The sequence below is a fragment of the Pongo pygmaeus genome, chromosome 18 (assembly GCF_028885625.2).
Source record: "Pongo pygmaeus isolate AG05252 chromosome 18, NHGRI_mPonPyg2-v2.0_pri, whole genome shotgun sequence".
Taxonomy (NCBI): Eukaryota; Metazoa; Chordata; class Mammalia; order Primates; family Hominidae; genus Pongo; species Pongo pygmaeus.
Window position 1 is genome coordinate 63,700,676 of NC_072391.2, and position 24,342 is coordinate 63,725,017.

Genomic DNA, 24,342 nt, shown 5'->3' on the forward strand with positions numbered 1-24,342 from the left:
CCTGAGTCACAATTTTCTCATTTGTAAATAAAATAGGGTAATATACTGCCTACTCTAAGTTTTTGTGAAAGTCAAAAGAAATAAATCTTGAAAAGGTAATAGAACCAAATTTGGCACATAGTAATTATTCAATGTTAACAGGAAGGAAGGAAGGGAAGGAGGAAGAAAATGTTAAAAGATCGTTTTTTAAGGTAAAAATCATAACTCTTTACTCATATAAAATGAATATGTATCAAAGATTTTATTTAACTTGTTAGTTTATGATAGAACCTGTCCAATGTTACAACCCACTGAAAGGAGTATTCAGAGAATCCAACAATAAAGCCAATAAGGAATGCTGAAATCAACTTACATACAGAAATAAAACTGGTCTATCCACAGGGTAAAGATAGACTGCATTCCATTGGACATAATCATTTGTACTCCCATGGGCAAGAATAATTTGCATTAATCTAAGTTTTCTTCAACTTACAGAGTTGTAAAATAGCTCAAAGACGATGAAAGGCAATAACCTAGAAAAGCGTACCAGACAAAAAACCCAGTAATATTTTTTTTTTGCCTATTTGAAAGTCTTTCATAATCTTTCCTAATAGAAGAAAAGAAAGAAGGAATGGAGGGAGGGTGGGAGAAAGGGAAGGAGGGAGGGAAAGAAGTGTGGGTCTGATAGGGTTTGGATATGGTTTGGCTCTGTGTCCCCACCCAAATCTCATGTTGAATTGTAATTCCCAATGTTGGGGGAGGGACCTGGTAGGAGGCGATTGGATCATGGAGGTGGATTTCTCCCTTGCTATTCTCATGATAGTGAGTGAGTTCTCAGGAGATCTGGTTGTTTAAATGTGTGTAGCACTTCCCCCTTCACTCTTGCTCTCCCACTCGGCCATGTGAAGAAGGTGCTTGCTTCCACTTTGCCCTTCCGCCATGATTGTAAGCTTCCTGAGGCCTCCCCAGCCATGCTTCCTGCACAGCCTGCAGAACTGTGAGGCAATTAAACCTCTTTTCTTCAGAAATTACCCAGTATCAAGTAGTTATTTATAGCAGTGTGAGAAAGGACTAATAACAGCGTCTTTAGTGAGAAGTTTATACCGGAACTAAATGAATCGTATGTACCGTGGGTTTATGTAAGAATGGCTAAATGGCTAAATGCAGCAGGATGTATTCCTTATCCACTGCTATGTAACAAATTTCACAGCTTAGAAAAACATACATTTATCACCTCATAGTTTCTGTGGGCTGGGCATCCAGGAATAATGTTGCTGGGTTCTCTGCTTCAGGATCCCCTCTGAAAGCTACAATCAAAGTGTCATCCACAAAATCTTATCTCAAGCCTTGACTAGAGAAGGACCCACTTCCAGGATCACATAGTTGAATGAATTCAGTCTTTGCAGCCCGTTGAACTGAGGGCCTCCCCAACATGCTCACCTGCTTCATCAAAGTCTGCGAGAGAGAGAGTCCACTAGCAAGAGGACATTGCAGTCTTATCTAATGCAATCACTGAAGTGACATCCAGTCACCTTGGTCACCTTTTCTATTCTATTCATTATAAATGAGTCCCAAGTCCTGCCACACTCAAGTAGAGGGGATTACCCAGGGCTGGAGTACCAGCGGTGGGGATAATTCGGGGTCATCTTAGAGTTCTTCCATCACACAGGAATTCTCAGCTCACCAAATCTGGGATTCTGCATCTGGCTATTCCTGAAGCTGAAGGCCTGGCATATTTTTGAGTGTCCATTTGGATCAGCTAATAAACCCAGGGTTTGTCTACTGGCTGGAGGAGTAAGAACTATAAGGCTAATTGAAATGAATCTACTTAAAATAGTGACCTGATTTTTCTAATAATTACTGGAAGGTAAGGGTTGATTGAGACTTTAAAATAAAACCAAAAATTATTCTAAATTTTTCATATTTTATGTAAGAAAGTTTTGATTTTTACTGCAACCATTTTCTAACTCTTAAAATAAAGGATAATTCAAGCGTTGATATTTTCCCAACATAAATATACAGGAACATAATGTAGCTTACTTGTATTTTATCTTTGATTTACACAAAGAGAATTTTTATACAAATATTCTGGGCTCATTAGTTTTCCCAAAGGCTTCTCATAATCCTTTGATATTTAAATCATTCCCTTTCAAGTCATTTTTTATCTGCCTTGTCGGTACTCTTTTTGATAATTTGCCCAACTCATCTGGATCTTCCTTTGTCACTGGCTCTGTAAATTTGGGTATTTCTCCAATAATGCTCCTGTCAACTTTATGAAATCCTTTGTCTTTTGCAAGATTTAAAAATTCCCTTTATAATAAGCATTCTACAGTAAGTGAAGACTCACTAGCAAATATATGAGTGATGGATCAAGAGAGACAAAGTGTTAAAAATTGAGAGATGCAACTTTTAAAAATGAAATTCTTGGTTACAATCTAACAAAGTAAGTACAGGACCTGTATGCTGAAAACTACAAAACACTAATGAAGGAATCAAAGAAGGTGTAAATAAATGGAGAGATATACCATGTTCATGAATTGGAAGTCTCAGAATTATTAAAACATAAATTCTATCCAAATTGATCTATAGATTCAACCCAATCACAATCAGAATCCTAACTGGCTATATAAATTGACAAGCTGATTCCAACATTCATATAAAAATCCAAAGAATATAGAAGAGCCAAACAGCTTTGAGAAAAGGAGAAAAAAGTTAAAGGATTCACATTATCTGATTCCAAGACTTCTTATAAAGCTACAGTCATCGAGTCAGTATGGTACTGACAAAAGGAGAGACACATTTTATGTATCTATCTGTCTATATATCTATGTGGAATGTAATAGAGTTCAGAAATAGATCCACAAATAAGATCAATTGAATTTTGACAAAGATGAAAAAATAATTCAATGGAGAAAGGACAGAATTTTCAATAAACGATGCTGAAACAATTAGACATCCATATGCAGGAAAAAAATGTTTGACCTATATGTTCATTTTATACAAAAAATTAATTCAAAAAGAATCATAGACCTAAATGTAAAATATAAAAACTTTTAAACTTTTAAAATAAAATATAGGTAAAATCTTCATGACCTACAGTTAGGCAGAGTTCTTGGAGATGACATCAAGAATTTAACTCATAAAAAGAAAAAATTTATAAGTTGGATTTCATTAAAACTAGAAACTTTTGCTCTAAAAAGAGCAAAATTAAAATTATAAGAATAAAAAGAAAAGCCATGGACTCTCATATACCTGAGAAAGGATATACAGACTATAGGAAGTACTCTCAAACTCAACAGTAAGAAAATAAGCAACCCAAGTTAAAAATGGGCAAAATATTTGAACAGACACTTCACTAAAGAAGATATATGGATGTCAAATAAGCATAAATAAAGAAGATATATGGATGGCAAATAAGCATAAGATTCTCAGCATCATTACTCATTAGGGAAATAAACATTGAAACCACAACGACATGCCACTACATACCTACTATAATGGGGATAAAACTGACAATACCAAGTGCAGAGCCACTGGAGCACTCATACATTGCTAATGGGAATACAAAATGGTAGAAACCACTTTACAAAAACAGTTTGGCAGTTTCTTCTAAAGTTATAACACCAAAACCAGAAACAACAAAATGTCACTCAACTGGTGAGGGGTGCTATGGTCTGAATGTTTCTGTCCTTCCAAAATTTATATGTTGAAACCTAATCCCCAGTGCATGGGTATTTGGAAGTGGGGAGTTTGGGGTGGGATTAAATTATGAAGGCAGACCGCTATGAATGGGATCAGTACCTGATATGGTTTAAATATGTGACCCTTCCAAATCTCATGTTGAAATATAGTCTCCAGTGTTGGAAGTGGAGCCTGGTGTGAGGTGTTTGGATCATGGAGGTGGATCCCTCATTAATGGCTTGGCACATCCCCTTGGTGATAAGTGAGCTCTCACTCTGAGTTCATGTGAGATCTGGTTGTTTAAAAGTATGTGGCATTCCCCCACACACACTTTTGCCATGCGATGTGCCTTCTCCTGTTTTATCTTCCACCATGAGTAAAAGCTTCCTGAGGCCTCCCCAGAAGTCAAGCAGATACCAGCACCATGCTTCCTGTAAAGTCTGCAGAATTATGAGCCAATAAAACCTCTTCTCTTTATAAATCACTCAATCTCAAGTATTTCTTTATAGCAATGCAACAATAGACAAAGGCCGAGTGCGGTGGCTCACGCCTGTAATCCCAGCAGTTTGGGAGGTGGGTGGATCACTTGAGGCCAGGAGTTCGAGACCAGCCTAGCCAACATGGTGAGACCCTATCTCTACTAAAAATATAAAAATTAGCCAGGCATGGTGCTGCACGCCTGTAATCCCAGCTACTCAGTAGGCTGAGGTAGGAGAATTGCTTGAACCTGGGAAGCAGAGGTTGCAGTGAGCCGAGATCACACCACTGCACTCTAGCCTGGGTGACAGAGTGAGACTCTGTCTCAAAAAAAAAAAAAAAAAGAATGGACTAACACAGTGTCCTGACAAAAGAGGCCCCAGAAGATCCCCATCCACCATGTCAGATATAGCTAGAAGGTGCTGTCTTTGAACCAATAAGTGGACCCTCACCAGACACTCAATCTACCAAATCTGCTGATGCCTTTATCTTAGATTTGCCAGCCCCTGGAACTGAGATAAATATATTTCTGTTGCTTATAAACCACACAGTTTATGGTATTTTGTTATATAGCCCAAATGGACTGAGACAAGTGGATAAACCAGCTCTGGCACAGCCATACAATGAAACATTATTGAGCAGTAAAAAGGAAAGAAACATTGATACATGCAACAACTTGGGTGAATCTCAAGAGCATTATGCCATTTGAAAGAAGTTAGACTCAAAAGACTACATACTGTGTGATCCCGTTTATACAATATTCTGCAAAGGCAAAACTGTAGCAACAGGGAACATATCAGGGTTTCCAAGAGTTGGAGAGAAGGGAGGATTGGACTAACAAAGAGAAGTTGCATTAGAGAGACTTTTAGGGTGATTGAACTGTTGAATACCTTAATTGTGGTAGTGGTTACACAAGTCCATGCTTTTGTCAAAATCATAAATCTGTACTCCAAAAAAAAAGTTACCATATGTAAATTAAAAGTAAACTTTTGAAAGTCATCAACAAAATTTGAAAATAATGAAAAAAATTTGATCAGGGTGTGTCTCATTTTATAAGGGATCAATTTATTGGTCACTTTATTGATGTACAAGGTTCAGGGGCACTCTGTTACTTATTCATTTATTCTTTTTTTTTTTTTTTTTTTGAGACAGAGCCTCACTCCATCACCCAGGCTGGAGTGCAGTAGCATGATCTTGGCTCATTGCAGCCTCCACCTCCCAGGTTCAAGGGATTCTTGTGCCTCAGCCTCCTGAGTAGCTGGAATTACAGGCATGCACCACCATGACTGGCTAATTTTTATATTTTTAGTAGAGACGGGGTTTCACCATGTTTGGCCAGGCTAGTCTCGAACTCCTGGCCTCAAGTGATCCACCTGCCTTGGTCTCCCAAAGTGCTGGGATTACAGGCATGAGCCACCACACCTGGTCTCATTCATTCTTTGTTTCTAAAATACCTGTTGAACAATGTACTAATGAAATTCCCTTGATTCTGTTCCTAACAGCTCTAGAAGCCCTCTCCTTCTCTACTATTCCAACCTTAGCTTGAGCATTCGCTCTACTATGGTATTCCCACAACTTTTCAATTGGTTTTCTTATTTCTAGCCTCAATCCCCCACCCCCAGGCCTTTTCCTGAAGCTACTGAAATGATTTTTCTAAAGCATAAATAAGATCTTACTCTCCCTTGCTTAAAACTCAACAGAACTTTTCATATCTTCAGTGGCTCTCCACTGACAATCAATGGAACCCAAACTCCCCAAGGCCCTACATGATATAGCTTCTCCTTGACTTCTTAATCTCTTTATTGTTGTAGCCATCCTTATGCCATACATTCTAGTCAGACTGAGTTATTAGCCTTTACTCAGACATATGGTACAGTGTGTTATTGGTCAGAATATTCACTGCCCTTCTCTGTGGGAGGGTTTGTATCCCTGATGCACTGACGTCAAGCTTGGCCATGTGACTCATCCTGTCAAATAAAATGTAAGTGGAAGAGACTCATTCCACCCCAGAGCAGAAACTTTAAGAACCAATGTATGGTTCTACTCTCTTCTCTCTGCCACCAGCAATGAACATATAACATGAGCTAAAAATAAACCTTCATTGTCATAAGCTACCAATATTTGGGGTTTGTTTGTCACCACAACATAACTTAGCCTAAGCTGACTGAAACACTCTTAGGTTGAAAGCGCCCCAATTATTCACTTTGTAGTCTCTTTGCATAGTATAGACTCTTAACTGCATAACTGGCATTCACTACATACTTGTTGAATAAATGAATACAATGAGTGAGTGAATAAACAAGTGACCAATGAATTAACAAGTGATCTGGGCCTTTGCACATGCTTTTCTCCCTGTAAAGAGTGGCCATCCCTGCTTCTTCACTTGCCTGACTCTTCCTCAAGTCAAACCTCGAAGATCTCCTTTAAGAAGACTTCCCTGCCTGTCTTAGGCCTTTTGTGCTGCTATAACAAAACATAGACTGGGTAACTTATAAACAACAGAAATGTATTCCTCACAGTTCTGGAGGCTTAGAAGTCCAAGATCAAGGCACAGCATTCAGTGTCTGGTGAGGGCCTCCTTGCTGCATCCTCACTCACATGGCAGAAAACAAAAATGCAAAAAGGACCTAAGCTGGTTCCTTCCAGTCCTTTAATAAAGCACTAACTCATTCATGAGGGCGGAGCTCTTTTGAGTTAATCACTTTCCAAAAAGCCTACCTCTTAATGCCACAACAATGGGGATTAAGTTCCAACAAATGAATTTGGGGAGACATTTAGACCATAGTACCATCCTCCCTCCTCTGCAAGGCATCCATGTATATTTCTGCTCTCGTAATAATTGTCTGTCTCCCTGCTCTGACTTTGAGACCCTAAGGCAGAGCTAGGTTGGCCTCACCTTAGTGGCTCCTGTGCCCAGCACAGTGCCTGGCCCAAAGCAAGTCAATGGATGAATGAATGAAGGAGTGAGACAGTGGGGAGTTTGCAGCTCTTCCAAGTAGCCACAGGCCCTCTCCTCTCCAGGCCTTTGCAAATGCTCTTCCCTCTTCCTGGAGCACCAGTCCCCTCCCTACTTGCCTGCCTAACCCTTCTAAATCCTTTAGCACCACCTGCCCCATCCACCGCCCACCCCTGTCACAACTAAGTCACTCCCTCTTCCTGTTACCACAAACTTAACATATCCCTCCAACAGAGCCCTTGTCACGTGGTTGAGATCCTCTGTGGTCTGTCTCTCTCTGAGCACCCTGAGGGCACAGATTGCATCTGATTCATCCTGTGTCCGCATACCTAACAACAACAAAATCATGATAGCAAAAACAAAAACAATAATAATAAATAACAACCAACCAGGGCTTGTTGCAGTCAAATTAATTAATATTTGAATGAATTAATGAATTAATTTGGATTGGTTCTCACCTCTTCTTCCATTGTCCCTCAGAAAGGCCCAGGCTCATTGGAGGATGACTTTCTGAATGTTATGGGACTCAGTTGATGGGCCTTTTTTTTTTTTTTTTTTACCACCACTGACTTCTCTCCCAGTCCCTTGCACTTGTCCCTAACCTCATGGGCCACATGACCCCATAAGTGCGTGCAACAGAGCTGTAAGACTCAGCACACAGACCCCCTTCCCAAATCCACTTCCCATGTCCCCCAGCAGGCCTGCCAGAGATGTCTCAGAGCACATGACTCCAAGGAATTGTGCACACCAGGCCTAACTGGCTTGGAGCCTCCTCTAACCTGCAACCAAAGGAGATGACTAGGAGAGGGAGGAATGGAGAAAGGCAGGCAGTGAAGGAGGAGCAAGAAGGAGTCTGCATCTATCCTTAGGTCAACATGCATGGCTAATTGCATAATCAACTGCAGATGGGAGCCAGAACTCTGACAGTGAGACGAACACCCAAGGTCAAGACACACTAATCACCTCCTCACCACACATTCCTCTCTAACTGACTCTTCCTCTGGAAAATCCCAAGGGAAGAAAGGAGAACGAGAGGAGGAAAGAAAAAGAAGCACTCATTCCAAACCCATCCTACAGGAAGGCCTCCAGGAACTTCAATCACCCAGAAGCCAACCAGGAACTAGAAGCAGAAAGCTTCTGCAGAACTGATCACGACTCATCAGAGGCCATGAGAGCAAGGAAAGAATCAGGAACTGCCACGAATTGGAAGAGTCTAAGGAAACACAACAGCTATGAGCAATGTGGGATCCTGAATCAGATCCTGAAACAGAAAAAGAACACTAGAGAGAAACTGGTGAAATTTGCATAAGGTACAATAATAGCATTGTACCGGTGTTAATTTCCTGGTTTTGACCATTGTGCCGTGGTTCCGTAAGTTGTGAACATTAGGGGAAGCTGGGTGAAGGGTATGCATGAACTTTCTAAATTATTTTTGTAATTTTTCTGTAAGTCTAAAATTATCTTTAAAAGGGTGTTTTATTTTGTCTTTTAAAGGACTTCCAGGCAGCCAGCAACATCCTAGTAAGAATGAAGTCATTCCCACCAAACCTGGTTTTGCTGAATTGGCCATGAATGTGGCTTATTTATTTAGTAATCATGGATATTGTTCTCTCTAGAAAACTTCAGTTCTTCCGTGAAGCTTGGATATCTCAAACAGAAGGAGGAAGAGAGCTGGAAGTGACAGGAGGAGAGAAAGGATTAATGCAGGCAGGTTGGAGCCATTTAGCACAAGGGCAGACAGGCCTACACACCTGAAGGACCTCTGGAGGCAGCCTCCTGTTGCAGCACAATCACTGGTATCTTTATGATCCAGCTCCATTTTTGCAGCAAATGTTTCTGGAGCTCTGAACCACACATTAAACTAGGGACACAATATTGAAGTCCACAGTCCTTTGGAGGGCATGACTCAGTTTCTGCCCTCCAAAGGCTCACAAACAGGGAGGCAAGTATGCACAAATACAAAAGAAAATCATATGTGATTTCCATCATTTTGAAATGTGAGGTGTGCTGTGGTACCTCAGATGAGGAAGCTACTCATTCAACCTGCAGGGAGTCAAGGTCAGAAAAGCCTCCAGAGAAGGGGGTATGGGCATTAGAGGTGCTAGAGCCCAGGAGTTGAGGTGGAGAGTGGCTAGAATAGGACCTAGAGACTGGGCAGGAACTAGATCAGAAAGGACCTTGACTATCTTGCTACAAGGCCATGTGGACTTGATTCTGCAGCAATGGAAAGTCCCTAAAGGGTTCTAGCAAGGGTGTGGCTTGATTTAAGGAAGCTCGGAGGCTGCAGTGTGGAGAGGTGTCTTTTTTTCAAGAGTCTGAGTTGTGGAGAGGTTATAGTGAGGCCAGTCTGTGCCCTGCTTTCAGGGGCAGAATGTACATTGTGTGACAGTGAAAATGAACACAGCAATAATCCAAGCACAGAGGCTGAGAAAACAACTTCTTCCCCACAGGACCTAATTCATGAGCCTCCACTGCCCATCAGGCCACCCTGCCTTTCCCCGTGTGCAAAAGCTCAGCTGCTCCAGGCCAGGAGGGTTGCTTGCTCACGTGCTAGACCGCCTTAAGGTGACATGATTAATGTTCTCCTTGGAATGACTTCCCCATAGCATTTCAGGTCCATCATGGCCAGCTCAAAATGAATAGCAAAGAGACTCAGACAGCCTCCTGGTGCCTGCCTAAGAGAAGCAGACGCAAGGGGAAGTGGAGCCCCCTCCCCGCAGCCGTCACATTGGGTTCAGGGATTCCCTGTTCCTCTGAGTGTTGCGGATGTGTGCAGGTGACATGGAGACATTCTTGAGTTCCCAAGAATCACCAGGAACCCTGGGAGAGAGCACCAGGACAGAAAGGAAAGGCACGAGCTGGGCAGGTGGCTCACACCTGTAATCCCAGCACTTTGGGAGGCTGAGGTGTTTGAGAGCACCCTGGCCAGGAGCTTGAGAGCACCCTGGCCAACATAGTGAAATACTAAAAATACAAAAATTAGCCAGGTGTAGTTCTGTGCTCCTATAATCCCAGCTACCCAGGAGGCTGAGGCAGGAGAATGGCTTGAATGCGGGAGGTGGAGTTGCAGTGAGCCCAGATGGGGCCACTGCACTCCAGGATTCCAGCATGGCTGACAGAGCAAGACTCTGTCTCGAAAAGACTGGTGAGGGAAGTGGAAAGAGGAGGGGAGGGGAGGGAAGGGGGAGCAGGAGGGGAGGGGAGGGAAGGTGAGGGGGGTGTGGAGGGGAGGGGAGGGAAGGTGAGGGGGGTGTGGATGGGAGGGGAGGGAAGGTGAAGGGAAGGGAGGGAGGGAGGGAGGAAGGAAGGGAAGAGGGAGGAAGGAAGAAAGGGAGGGGAGGGAAGGTGAGGGAGGGAGGGAGGGAGAGAGGAAGGAAGGGAAGAGGGAGGGAGGAAGAAAGGGAGGGGAGGGAAGGTGACGGAGCGAGGGAGGGAGGCAGGCATGGTTGAAAGTCCCCAGTTACACTGCACTGACCACTTCAGCAGCAGGGACCGCAGGCTGGAGATGCTGTCAAGAAGACCCAGGTCCCAGGAAATGCACGAGGGTGACCTCGTCTGCTGGAATGACATTCTGGAAGGACAAATGATTTGTTCCAGAACACACAGCAAGTAAATGGCAGAAGGGGGATTTGAACTCAGGTCTTCAAATCCTCTAGACCCAGAGCCCAAGCCAGTCCAGAACATCTCCGTGCTTTCTGGAACTTAAAGGAGGCAGAGGCCTCACATGGCCCCCTGCGTTCCCTCCCTATCCGCCTGCTGGCCAACGCTTCACAAGAGTATTGGGTATCTACTAGGGTCCAGGCCAGTCACTATCCCTCCTGAACCATGGCCTTTTCCCCTTTGTCCTCTGAAATGAACTGTGGAAATGTCTCTCACACACACAGGTTTTCTACAAATGCTTTTTGCACCATTTTTGTTTATTTATACACCATCTTCTTCCAAAAATTCATACATAGTATAATGTTTTCTTTAACAAGTGAGTAAACAGAGGCAAAGGAAACATACATTCGTCTTCATTTTTTTTTTTTAATCAGGGAGTGATTCAAGCAATAGTTTAAAATAAACAAAAAGAATAAAAACTGTTTTTGGAAGAAATGAAACTATTTTTGTTACTAAGCCTGGAAAGAAAGTTCTCCCATAGACTGAATAAATATTAGTTCCTTTCCCTTTGCACCTTCTGCCTGGAACCCCAAATTCTTCCTCCATCTTCAAGCTGGAAGCCTAACTCTCTTGCCTCGGTTGGGCAAATGCATAAAGATAAGACACTCTTTTTAGAAAATTAAAGTATAACATACCTACATTAAAATGCACAGAAGTGTACTGTTCTGTCAATTTTCACAAATAAAATACACCTGTGTACCCAGCACCCAGCTCAAGAAACAGCATTACCAGCAAGTCCCCCACTTCTAGTCACTACCTTGCCCCAAAGGTAAATACTACTTGGGCTCCAAAACCATGGATCTGCTTTTCCTGCTTTGGAACTTTATAGAAATGGAATCATACAGTATTTGGCTTCTTTAGCTCAACCCTGTGTTTGTAAGTTATTCATATGTTTGCTTGTAGTTGTAATGTGTTCACTTTCATTGCTGTGGAATGTTCTCATCCTGTGACTATACCACAATTTACTCTCCAGTAGGTTCATTCATTCTTGGTCAGGAAAATAAAGATGATCACAGGTTGCACGTGGGTATTTTTATCTGCATTAACTCTTGTTAATAATTCATGTAAGTGCTTGAGTTCAGGAGATGCCAACATTATTTTTCTAAACTTTTAAGTTAGACTCAAATGCAACATCCAAAAACTGTAAGTCTGGCAGCTGACATTATTCTGAACACTGAAATCTATTTTTGTAACCAAAGATGTCTTAGTCCTGTGGCCAGGGGAGCAACAAACAAATAGAAAAGGCATAAGAAATGTTTTTTCTTTGCTCTTGTACAAATAGACATTCAACATGTGTAGGCAACATTTATTGAGACGTTACTGTGTGTCAGGAACTGTACTAAACACTTTGCATGTATTATTACATTCGATCCTGACAACAACCCTCTGAAACAGCTTTACTTGAATTACTCTCATTTTTCAAGCTCTGTCTGTGTCATCCCGTCTTTCTCATCCTCAGGACTTACTGTAGGATCCAGTATAACCAGGCACTCAATAAATGCTTATTAAATAGGGCAATGAATGAATAAAAGCAGCTACCATTTATTGAGCCCTTAGTATATACAAGGCACTGTGCCAAATATTTACATCAGTTATCCTGTTTAATCTTACCAACAAATCTGTGAGGACATAGGGAACACCTTCAGGGTTTTTGCCAGGCTCATGAGTCCCACCTTCTCTGAGAACGATGAATGCACATGAAAACAAGCTGCCATATTTGTGCTACATGTTCCCACCCTTTGGTCACAGTTGATTGGACCAGGGGTGCAGTTCCACCAATTAGATTCTTTCTTGGGAATTTGGACTTGTGGTTGAAAGATGGCCAGTTAGTCCTGCCATTGAGGAGCTGTAAAGTCATTCTCAAGCTGCAGTGAGGGCTTTTTTTACAAAATAATGGAAAAAGAAAGTCTGCAGGGAGAAAAAAATTAAGTGATTAAGGAGAGAGGCACAGAGACAAGAGGCAGAGTCTTACCTAAGTTCCTGTCTGTTTCTCTGGTTCTCACTCCAAGGCCTCAGAAAGCCCAGATGTGAGTTCTAGTAAATTCTCCAGGTTTTGTTAAAATGGCCCAAGTTGGTTCCTACTAGTTACTACCAAAAAATGAAAATCTAAGCCAGGGACAGTGGCTCACACCTATAATCCCAGCAACTTGGGAGGCTGAGGCAGGAGGATTGCTTGAGACAAGGAGTTCAAGACCAGACAAGGAGTTCAAGACATCACAAGACCCTGTCTCTAAAAAATAAATAAATCTAAACGAAGATAGGTCAATATTATTTTTCCCATTCCGCAGATGAAAAAATGGAGGCTCTGAAGAAGTAAAGTGACTTGCCCAAGGTCACACATTCAGTGTGGCAGAGCAAAGACTTGAGCCCAAGCTCACCCAACTCTCTGCAGCCTGAGCAGCCTCCCCTTCCACACACCATTGTTCCTTGGGACATCTGTCCAAGCCAACGGGACATCTGTCTTTCCCTGCCACCTGCCCCCGCAAACCCCGCCGCTAGCTTTTTGAGGGCTGGGGTCATGTCTGACTCACTGTAGCAGCTCCCCCTAGGCTATACACCATCAGGTGTCACTTGCAAACCACCAGGGTGGAGATTTCACAGGGTTAGAAGAAACATCATGGCATGACTGATGGAAAATTAATGGGTTTTGGTGGCTGCAAATTGTAGAGGCAGAAAAGTGGAGCATGGAACTGAGATACTCCGTGGTGACATTGACAGAGAAGCCAGTGAGAAATCGATTAAAGTCTGTGGCAATGGACTTTAGATCCTAGATCAGAAGAGGGACAACCATAGACTAAAGCCTTTGGTGGGAGTACTGCATGTCACTGAAAATGGAGAGCCCCGGAACCTTCCTCATGCCCACAGTCTCAGCCCAGCTGTCCTGACTTCAGCCTTGGCAAAGGAAGTGGTTTTGGGTCCAGGCCAAATGTGGGGGCCTGGGCTGACCCAAGAGGCTGGACCCAGAGAATCCTAAGTCCTCACTCTGCAGAGGCTGGACCATTTGATCCCCCCTGCACCCATATACCCCAACTCATCTTCCATGCAGCAGAGAGATCTTTCTAAGACAACCTGACTGTGCCACCCCTCTTAAAGCCCTTATATGGCTCCCAAGGCCTTCACCCTATCATTCAAGGCCTTTATGGCCCGCCTTTCCTGTCTTTCCTCATAACACACCATTCATTCACACTCAACTTTGCTCCCAATGTTCCAAGTTACCTGTGTCCCTGGAATCACCTTGGTCTCTCGACACCTATTCCATCATTGTACACATAAGCTATTCCCTCTCCTGGAACAACTCACTCACTGCATCCCATCCCTCTGATGAAATCTTAATTGAACTTTAAGCTCAACTCAAGAAGCACACCCTCAAAGAGGCCTTTTCTGACCTCCACAGATTGAGTTAAATGTTCTTTCTTTGAGCACACATCTGGCACAGAAAATATATTGTTCTGGGATCATTTGTTTATACATCTGCTTCTTTTAACACATCGCCAGCTCCTAGAGGGCAGGGACCTTGTTTTCCATATCCTTTTTTTTTTCATCAGTTCATAGCAGAGTTCTTGGCCTGTAGTGAGCATCAGTAAGTATGCATGGGACATATGGGTGGATAGATGCAGATGGGGTAAGTGGATGGGTGATGGGAGTTTGAATGGATAGATGAGGAGTGGGTGAATGGGAGGAAGAATAAATGCATGTGTAGGAGGATGGGGAGGTGGATAGATGAGAGGAAGGAAGGACGGCAGGAAGGAAGGAAGGATTGAAAGATGGGAGGAGGCCTAGGTGGATAAGTGGGAGGACAGATGGGTGAATGGGTGGATAAATGGATAGATCATAGGAGGATGGAGAAAGGATAAGTGGACCCATAGGAGGATAGATGAGTGGATGGATCAATCAGTTCTGCCTAGGCTTAGGGTTCAGTCCTTAGATTGTCTTGTGACCTGGACTCCTCTCAGAGTTCTGCTGCCTGCCGATGACTCCTGAAATTGAACATGTGTATAATCAAATTCATATTCTCCTTTCTCACATTTGATTCCCTTCCAGTGTTCTGTTCCTTGGTGACTGGCAACACCACCCACCTGCCTGCACCAGGTTGGCCTAACTTGTTTGGGGCAGGTTTAGGTAGAAATCTGGGTTCTGCTCCTAATTAGCTATGTGTCCTTGAGCAAGTTACTTGAGTGCCATAAACCTCACTGCTGCATGTGAAATATAAAGAAAATATTACCCACCTCCTCAGGATGTTGGGAGGATGGAATTAAATGCTGCATGTAGCATAACTAACACATTGTCAGGCCTCTCTAAGGAGATGTCAGGACTGGGCTGGGGGCAGGAGCAGAAAGTTCTATACCCAGTCCCTGCTTAGCGCTCAGCCGCTTACCCTGAAATAAGCTCTACCCTGAATACAGATCTTCAAGACGCCCCAGAAATAAGTTTCCCCAGAAAGGCCCCTGGAGATAGGAGAGGAGAGCCTGTCTTTTATACTTCAGCTCCTGGAGACCTAGTCCAGGGTCCTAGAAGAGAGGCTTCCCTCCTAAAGGAAGACAGAAGGGGCAGCCTGGCTGTGTTAAGCCGTTCTTACATTGCTATAAAGGAATATATGAGACTGGGTAATTTGTAAGGGGGTAAAGCAAAGACATTTCAAAGAAGGAAGGATGGTAGGGAAGTACAAGCTGATCAGGCCCAAGAGACCCTTCCAACATCTCCATGCCATGGGCTCTGTTTGGGATGAATGACATCATGGATCCTGTTCTTTGCAAACAGAAAAGACGTTTTTTGGGATTCCCTGTGAGCGGCTGGGGTAACATGAAGCACACTCTGGGGCAAGCCCCAAAGCCCAGCACTTGGGGACTCTCTGGGCATCTCACTGTCCTGAGATCTCACTTCCTGATTTCCCTCAGACTCATCCCTCCAGCATCCCTACCTATCCCTGGGCCAAGCAAACACTAAACACCATTGTGCCTCCTGGTACCCAGTAGATGCCCCTTCTGCAAATCTGACCCTACACGGAAGAAAGCCTCAAAACTATGACATACCTAGAGACATAAAGGATAGTCATGGGCATGCACAAGCCTCCCCATGAAGATGTCCCTTGCAGTGTTGTTTAGAAGTATGAAAAATGGAAACAAACTAAATGCTCAGAAATAGGGGATTGGTTAAAAAGATATGTGCAATACAACCATCTGATCCCATGCTAGGTAGCCACTAAAAGTGTGACATAGGACAGAAGATATCAGTCAGCAAGCTCACTCCATTTAAGGACACTTGTAGAGTTACACAAGTAAAAAGAAAGGAAAACAGGAAACCTCAATATTCACAATGACTGGTTTTTCTTTTCTTCTTTCTCCTTTTGGTGTTTTCCAAGTGCCCTACACTAATATATATTTGTGGATGGATACATAGACATACAGAGATTGGTAGGCACACTGTCATAAGCCAGCTCCCTGAAGCTACACCCAACACCACTGGAAAACAGTCCTGGTTCCAGTCTGAGGAGCAAGCCAGATTTGCCAGGCCAGTGATGCACAAATAGGGGAGTGGACGGGAATTAACTCTTTAGGGCTAGGACCTTCCGCAAGGACTCACTCAAAGTGTGCCACACACACTTACCCCTGGCCCCCCCCCACCCCCACCATGAGAGAGAGAGAGAGAGAGAGAGAGAGAGAGAGAGAGAGAGGGAGGGAGGGAGGGAGGGAGGGAGGGAGGGAGGGAGAGAGAGAGAGAGAGTTGCTAAAGGGGTAAGCTTACTGGCAAAACCACTCAACAACTAGAATATCCATCCTGGAAGGGTCAGCAGGTGTCCTCAGAGAGACCAAGGTTACCATGGGCACAGCCCTAGCTTGGGAGTTGTAGAGCCTCCAATCCTACCTCTTTGACCCTAGCCTATCCCCTCCTTTCTCTGATCCTTCATTTGTTCATTCATAAAATAAATGCATGAGGTTGGACAAAGGGTCTCTCAGGTCCCCTTCCTCGGTTCTCTGAGAATTTTTTCCCTTTATTCTAGCCTCATCCCTTACTCAGAGCTGATGTCCCCATGACAGCCCCAGTCTGCAGGAGGGCGGGGAGTGGGGGTGGGGGTAAGCAGTGCAGGGAGCAGAGCCCAGAATGAACAGTTACCAGAGGAGGCTGGGAGATGTCTTCCGGCACCCAAGCCCTAGACCATGCAGCTTCCCCTGCCTGGCCCCAAGGAAGCCCAAGACGTGATGACTGGCAGGACTGGGGTCCAGTGAGGTTTGTTTTCTCCACTGGAGCCTGCTCTGCCCCATCCTCTCTGCAAGGCCAGTCCCTGGCCAACTTTCCCTTCCACACCATCCCCATGGCTTCACTGCTTCCCCAAGGTTTAGCATCAACATGTTCAGCCCTTTGTCACCATGCTTTATTTTTGAGAACCACTTTCCGGCCAGTGACAAGCCTTTGGGTTTTGAAACAAACCCAGCTTTTGACTCCCCTTGCCTCCTAAGCCCCAGTTTCCTCATCAACAGTAGTGGTTCAGAGAGTGTTAGCAACAACACATTTCATCAATTCCTGCAGCAAATTCACTGAGTGTCCACTCTGTGCAGACCCCTGCAGCCCTACCCAGACGCTGCCCTCCAGACGCTGCCCTCCAGACGCTGCCCTCCTGGCACTCCCAGGCAAGTGGCGGAGGTTAAATAAATAACTCCTCCATGCTGGCGAGCACCCCAACACAGTAGGGGTGCAATCATTGGGAGCAATATCCTAATGAGGACAGGGAGGCCTGAGAGATGGGCTGAGATTCGTCCAAGGCCCCAAAGCAGGATGGGGACAGAGCAGGTCCTGGAAGCCTGGAACCCCGGCCTGAGCCAGGCATCCCCTCGGGGCCGGCTTCCACCTGCCAGGGCTGAGCTCTATGCCCTGAGGTTTGGGCAGCGGGGAACGGGGGCACAGGGAGGGTGACGGGGTGAAGGAAACAGGCCTGCTGGTGTCTCCGAAGGAAGGTTTGGGCCAGGCCTAGCTGGAATCCCAAAACTCACCTGCCAGCAACCGCAAGCGGGAAGCCCTGCCAGGCTCACCTGCCCCTTCCAGCGGCCCAGCCACGCTGGGTCCCCCTCTCCATCCCGCCCTTTGCTCTTTGCCCGCAACAGGGGTCCCCTGCTCAAATGCCCAGCCTAGCCTCAGTCCAACCTGTCTGGCTGTCCTTCCCTGACACCTCGTTTGTCTACCCTTCTCTGCATGTGTCAGTGGCTCCCCGCTTGCGTCCGTGTGTCATTCCCTACACACGCCTGTGTGTCCTCTTCACACGTCTGACTGGAGCGTCGGCCTCCCGCATTTCCCGGCCTCCTCGCCGCCCTGCCCCGCCTGCTGCTGTGTGGGTGTCGGGCTGGCTGTGCGCAAAGGGGCGCGGCTCGGCCCTCCCCCGCACCCGCGCCCCCCCATCTCGGAGTGACCCGGGCCGCGGCGCCGCGGTGCTGAGGCCCGGGAGCCGCGCCACCGCCGAGGGGGGCCGGGGCCGGTGACGGTGGCGTGGGCGGCGGCGCGGGGACGACGGGCGGCCGGGCGGGGCTGCGGCAGAGCCAGAGCCAGGGCCGGGGCCGGGGCCTGGGAAGCCGCCGCCGCCGCTGCCTCGGCCCGGGATCGCGGGCGGCGGGTCGGTCCGGCTCGCCCGGCTCGCCAGGCCCCGCCTGGCCCGCCCCGCCCCGCCCCTGCGCGCCCAGCAGGCCGAAGCGTAGCGGCGCGCCCCCCGCGACGCCCGAACCCGAGCCCGAGCCCGAGCGCAGTGGCCTCCGAGCGGGAACCAGACTGGGAGCCGGAGCCGGAGCGGGAGCGGGAACCGGAGCTGGAGCCGAAGCTGGAGCCAGCACTGCGGCGCACGGAGCGGAACGCTGCAGCCAAGCCGAGTAAGGGGCGTGGGGCTGGGCGGCGCGGGGGAGGGGCGGGCGGGGGGTCCCGGCCCCCTTCCCCCGCGCTCTGCGGCGGTACCGGCGAACGACACACCCGGGGGCGCGCCGCGCGGAGCCTCGGTGCGCGGGGCAGGCGGATGCGCGGTCCAGAACGGAACCGCAGCGCGCTGGGAACGGAGCGGGATCCCGGGTCTCCCGCGGACCCTCGACCCTGGGCTGGCCACTGGGATCTGCGCGAGCCGAAGCTGACCCTGATCGCGCCCTCAGGCTTGGGGAAGGGGAGGTATCCAGGGTTTCTGCCTGACTCGAGTCCCCGACGAGCATCCACCCCATTTGGGGAACCCAAGACAGCCTCCCCACCAGCTTGCCCTCGGTTTTGGGGACCCCTGAACAACCCAACCAAGAAGGGAAAACTAGGGCGCTCTCTCGGCCGGGGTGGGAGAGGAAAGGGGCTGGGGCTTCGCAGAGTTTGGAGTTTGAACCCACCCGCACGCCTTTGAGCTAGGAAGTTTGACCCTTCGACGAGCAGGTCGCCTGGGGTATGCCCCTGTCTCCGTGCCTCTGTCTCAGCACCGAGCGTGGGAGAGAGAGCGCGCCCTCCGCACCTTCTCCCACTTTGGGGCAGACTTTCCCTTGCGCTGTCAGAGGGACCCGAGGCTGAGTACGAGGCAAGGCGGCGGCTCAGGCTGGCTGCGCAGCGCTGAGTGGCACCGCCGCCGCTCCCCAGGGCAGGGCCCACCCCACCCCCGGCTGACTCTCGCTGCCCTTCCTCTCTCCCTATCGGGCTCCGCGGTCTGGAGGCTGGAGAGCGGTGAGGACCAGGGACTGCCCTGCCCATCTCGGGCGGGTGCCAGCGTGGGTGGCTGGGCGCAGGCTGGGAAAGGGAGGGCGCAAGTAACTGGTGTGAGAGGCAGGGGTTCAGGGATCCTTGCTCTTGAGCCACGATTTCCGATGGGCCCCTGCCGAGAGCATGCCGCTCTGGACTCACTCCTCAAACATCATAACTGCTCTGCTGGAACGAGAGACTTCACCACCCTGTGCCTCAGTTTCCTCATCTGAAAGTAAGCAGGAGTCTGCTGTGAGCGGGATGTTTAAGGGCTTTGGAACCAGAAGGTGGGCTTGGCTGACTTCCTGGCTGTACAACCTTAAGCAAGACACGAACCTCTCTGAGCCTTAGTTTCCCCATCTGGAACATGGGGAAGGTGAATTGGGAGGATTAAATGAGATGATGCTGGTGGGGGTATGTAGCCTGGTGCCTGACACGCAGCCAGTGGTCAATTGTGGTGGGCTACAGGTGTCATGAGGTGTCCAGCACCAGTAGATGCTGAGATTGAGTGCCTCTGAATCTGAAGTGGTGCTCCCAGCCCCCTCCAAGGAGGCCTTTGAATTCCCCAAGCTGTTGACATTTAATTGCAAAGCAAAACTTTCTCCTTAGGGCCCACCCTTTCTCAGACACTCCCTCCTCCAAGGCTCTCTACCGCCCAGCCCAGTTCTCCCCTGCTACCTCCCATCTCTCTCCAGGGTGAAAAGGCTGCATCTGACTGTAAGGTGCACCCTTTTCCTCCTTGCCCTTAGCTGATGTCCGCTGCCCCAGAGAGGGGCACCCGCCCATTGCTCGAGCTCTGTACAAGGGAATTTAACACCTCCCTCCACTCCCGGGTGGAGGATTGCTTTCCCTGAGGAGCCATCAGGCTGTCAGGTGGCTTGGACACACCGATGGTGACGGTTCAGACAGGCAACAAGAAGCACCAGGGAGACAGCCTAGAGGTCTGAGGGGTCCCAGCCTTGATTCTTCGCAGACTGTGATGTATTCGTCCAGGCGACTGGGCCACGAGGCACCAGAAATGAAGGATGTCGGGGAGGAAATGGAGCCAGTGATTGACTGAGAGGTTCAAACTTCAGAGCAGGGTGTCCCCAGGAAGGGATTTGCTCCAGTCTGTGTGGCTGGGACCTTAGACCCAGAGCAGAGCAGGGCATAGGCCCAGGCGATAGGGGAGGATGCTGGGATCCTGGAGGTGGCAAGGAGCGGGTGGGCGGGCAGGAGTGATGGGAAGAAAGCGGTGGTCCAGTTCACACCCATGTTGGTCCCTGGCCACCTGTGGCCTAGCTGCCCAGAACAGGGATGGGGGAGGAATCTCAGATGAGGAAACATGTCCACATGGTGCCAGGGTACACCTGGTGAGACAGGCAGGATGAGCTGCCACCTGGGGACTCCTACAGGGAATCTCCCTCTCTCCTCTTCTTCCTCTGCAGCTTCCCCCTCCCCTTCCCCATTCACCCACTAGGGGTCACATCGCTGTGTCTTCCAAAATCCTCACTCCTCATCTTCCCAAAGGAGTTAATCAGGAACTAATTAGGCTTGAGTCTCCTGCTTCGCTCAGGATTTGGGACACAGCCAGTGGGGAACGTGACGGGGATGCAGGCATTACTGTCAGGCTTTAGGAATAATCAGCCAGACACCCTCAGAGGACCATTGTCTGAAACTGTTGCCCTGGAAGTACTCAGAGGATAGGGTGAGGGGCATCTGCTGTCAGCCTCCTAAAGGGAGAAACTGAGGCCAGGAGGGCTTCTGCAGTCCATTAGCAAGCAGGCACAAACAAGAGTCACAGCTGAGAGCAGTTTTTTGGAGCTGGACCGCCTGGGTTTATAGCATGTGGTTCTGGGCAGGTGACTTATTTTTCAAAGCCTCAGTTCCCTCTTGAAAATGGGAATAAATGTTACACACCTCCCAGAATAGTGTGAGGATGAAGAAATCATATACAGATAGCACATAGCCATGTCCAGTGTACCTCTGCCAGTGGCCTGCAGTGTCAACATTGTGAACATGCATCGCGCACACGCTGTTTCCTAAACGTATGCATTTTCTCTTTGAATTCTGATAACCAGCTCTCTGATTTAGGAACTATACTTGTCCCCATTTTATTGATGAGAACACTGAGGCTTAAAAAGTTGAAGGACTATCTAATTCTGCCAGGTATAGAATAATTAAAACATCACTATGACTCATCCTAATTGTATGAGTTTGTAAAACTGATAATTACCACATTGTAATTTAGATGACATGTAATCGGTTATTAGAATGATTCTTTCATGTACATCTTCAATCATTTTATGTCTGAGAACTGAAAAAGAATATGTTAATTGTCCACAGGCTATAGAATTTTTAGACACTTTCATATTTTGTTTTCCTGTTTGAACAGTAGTAATCAAACTGATTTAAAAGAGCAGTTCCCTGTTCATTACTTATCCTTCTTCTCTCCATTTTTCTCTAGAGCACTTATTACCCCCAACATCTATATATCTTATTCATTTGTCTATTGTATGCCCACACCAATATAATGTGAGCCCTGCAAGAACAAGGACTTTTGACTGTTTTGTTCACTATATCCTCAGAGCCTAGACTAGTACCCAGCACTTATTGTGCCTTCCAAAATTATAAAATGTTTTACAAACATGTGGTCTATTATTGTTATTATTTTTGCCAAGTGTATAGATTGATTGAAAATAAAACGTTAAGTTAATAGCAGAAACCATTCCCTTAAATATTTGGCAAATAGGACTTGCTCAAGTGCCAAGGATAATTTGATAAAGGTTAAAAACAATGGATATTATTTTTCTAATATTATAATAAAGCTTATCAGTGAGTTCAATGACAAGTAAATTAAACAAATTTTTTTCAATAACAAATGACATGTTCAAAGGCAATTAGATTAGCCTTAAAATTTTTCGTCGAGAACACCCTGGCATGGTGGCACATGCCTGTAGTCTCAGATGTTCCAGAGGCTGAGGCAGGATCTCTTGAGCCCAGGAGTTCAAGACCAACCTAGGCAACCCTGGCTCTTGACAACAAACAAACAAAAACCCCACAACTTCTAATGAATTAACGATCACTGACTTAGTCACTTAATTGCTTTCCATTTTGTTAGCACAAAATGTTTTTTTGAGTCATCATTTTAATGATTTTTCAGATTGTTATTAAAGTCATACATGTTCATTGTAAGAAATAAATTGTAAAATCATTAAAAATGTAAAACGCATAAAAATCCTCCTTAATTCCACCATTGCCCAGAGAGCACAATGACTGTGAACACATTAGTGTTCTTTCTATCTGTGTTCTGTCCTTTCTAATCTTTTGCTATGTATTAATATATTCCCTAGTTTTTTTTTCTTTTACAAAATAAGGATCATGATATATGCACAATTCTACAACCTGTTGTGTGTGTGTGTTTTAAAAAATAACAGGATTTTCCCCCTCTTAACATTATACTGAAAGTCTTTTTTACTTTTTTTTTCTTTTTTTTCCCCAGAAAGTCATCTTTAGACTGGACTGAAAGTCTCTATGTTATTAATTTTTTTTGTTGTTTGTTTGTTTATTTGAGACAGAGCTTCACTCTGTCCCAGGCTGGAGTGCAGTGACACGATCTCAGCTCACTGGAACCTCCGCCTCCTGGGTTTAAGCGATTCTCCTGCCTCAGTCTCCCGAGTAGCTGGGATTACAGGCTCACACCACTATGCCCAGCTAATTTTTGTATGTTTTGTAGAGATGAGGTTTCATTGTTATCGCACCACTGCACTCCAGCCTGGGCGACAGACTGAGACTTTTTCTGAAAAAACAAACAAACAAAGAAGGCCTCCTCAGTTTGAAGGCTGTCAAACACCTGGATCCCTTTTCTAGTATCAAGACCAAGTTACCTGTTTGCAAACCTCAGTGCCTCCTGCCCACCTCTTTGCCACTGGCTTCTCATTACTTTTCTCCCCCACTCCTAAATTCATAGATTTCTTTATTCAATCATATGACAGACATGAGGGTATCCACACTGGCCAAGGTATGTTCTCTATTAGGGAAGTTACTAGCTGGGTTTCACCTCACATGAAGACCTTCCTGGGACAGGAGAAAGGTGTTGCCTGCTGCCTGTGGACCCCCAACTGCAGCTTCACAAGTGAGCCCCTGCCTTGGTGAGGCAGATGCAGTCCTTTCAAGATCAGTGCAACTGACCGAAGTCCCTGGGATTTCTGACTTCCTTCTGGCTCTAGACAATCACATGCACACCCACAGATCCATGAAACCCCTGTGAGATGGCATCATGCATTCACTCAGCAGTCACGGGGCACTTCCTATGTGCCAGGCACCATGTTGAGTGCCAGGGACACAGTGATTGTCTGAGCTGTCAAGACCTGGAGTCACCATCTCTCCCATCTCCACCATCTGCCGGTCACCCAGGCAGACAGGGAATCACGTTACACTCCTCCTTCTTCCTCACCCTCTCTATCAGATCCATCTGTCCCTAAAACTCACCAAGGGTGTTCCTGCCCAGGGTCTTTTGCCCTCTCTGCTACCTCTACCCAGAATCCCCTCTCCCCAGGTATCTGCCCACCTAGCTTGCTTCCTCCAGTCTTTGCTTACCTGCACCCTCTCACCAAGGCTTTCTGCCGCCGCTGTATCTAACCATCTAACAGTGCAATTCCCACCTACACACACTACCTCTGTTTTTCCTATACCGTTAGCTTGCAGACTCCACCATTACCATTGCATCTCCAGTCCTAGTCAGAAAGGGACTGTCAAGTGTGGCTCACCAGTCTGTCCCCAGCACCTAAAACCTGCTGCACTAGGGACTTTCTTTCTTTATTTTATTTATTTGTTTGTTTTTATTTATTTATTTATTTATTTTAGATGGAGTCTCCTTCTGTTGCCCAGGTTGGAGTGCAGTAGTGCAATCTCGGCTCACTGCAACCTCC

The 24,342-nt window shown here is 46.5% G+C and overlaps 1 protein-coding gene across 1 annotated transcript in view; it reads left to right on the top strand.

Moving 5' to 3' along the window:
• The first annotated feature begins 18,172 nt into the window (after positions 1-18,172).
• Positions 18,173-24,342, top strand: part of BEAN1 (brain expressed associated with NEDD4 1) — a 72,265-nt gene continuing 66,095 nt past the window's right edge. Inside the window, exon 1 of the mRNA XM_054454627.2 lies at positions 18,173-18,603. The gene's annotated coding sequence lies outside the window, so the exon portion shown is untranslated. The remainder of the gene's footprint in view (positions 18,604-24,342) is intronic.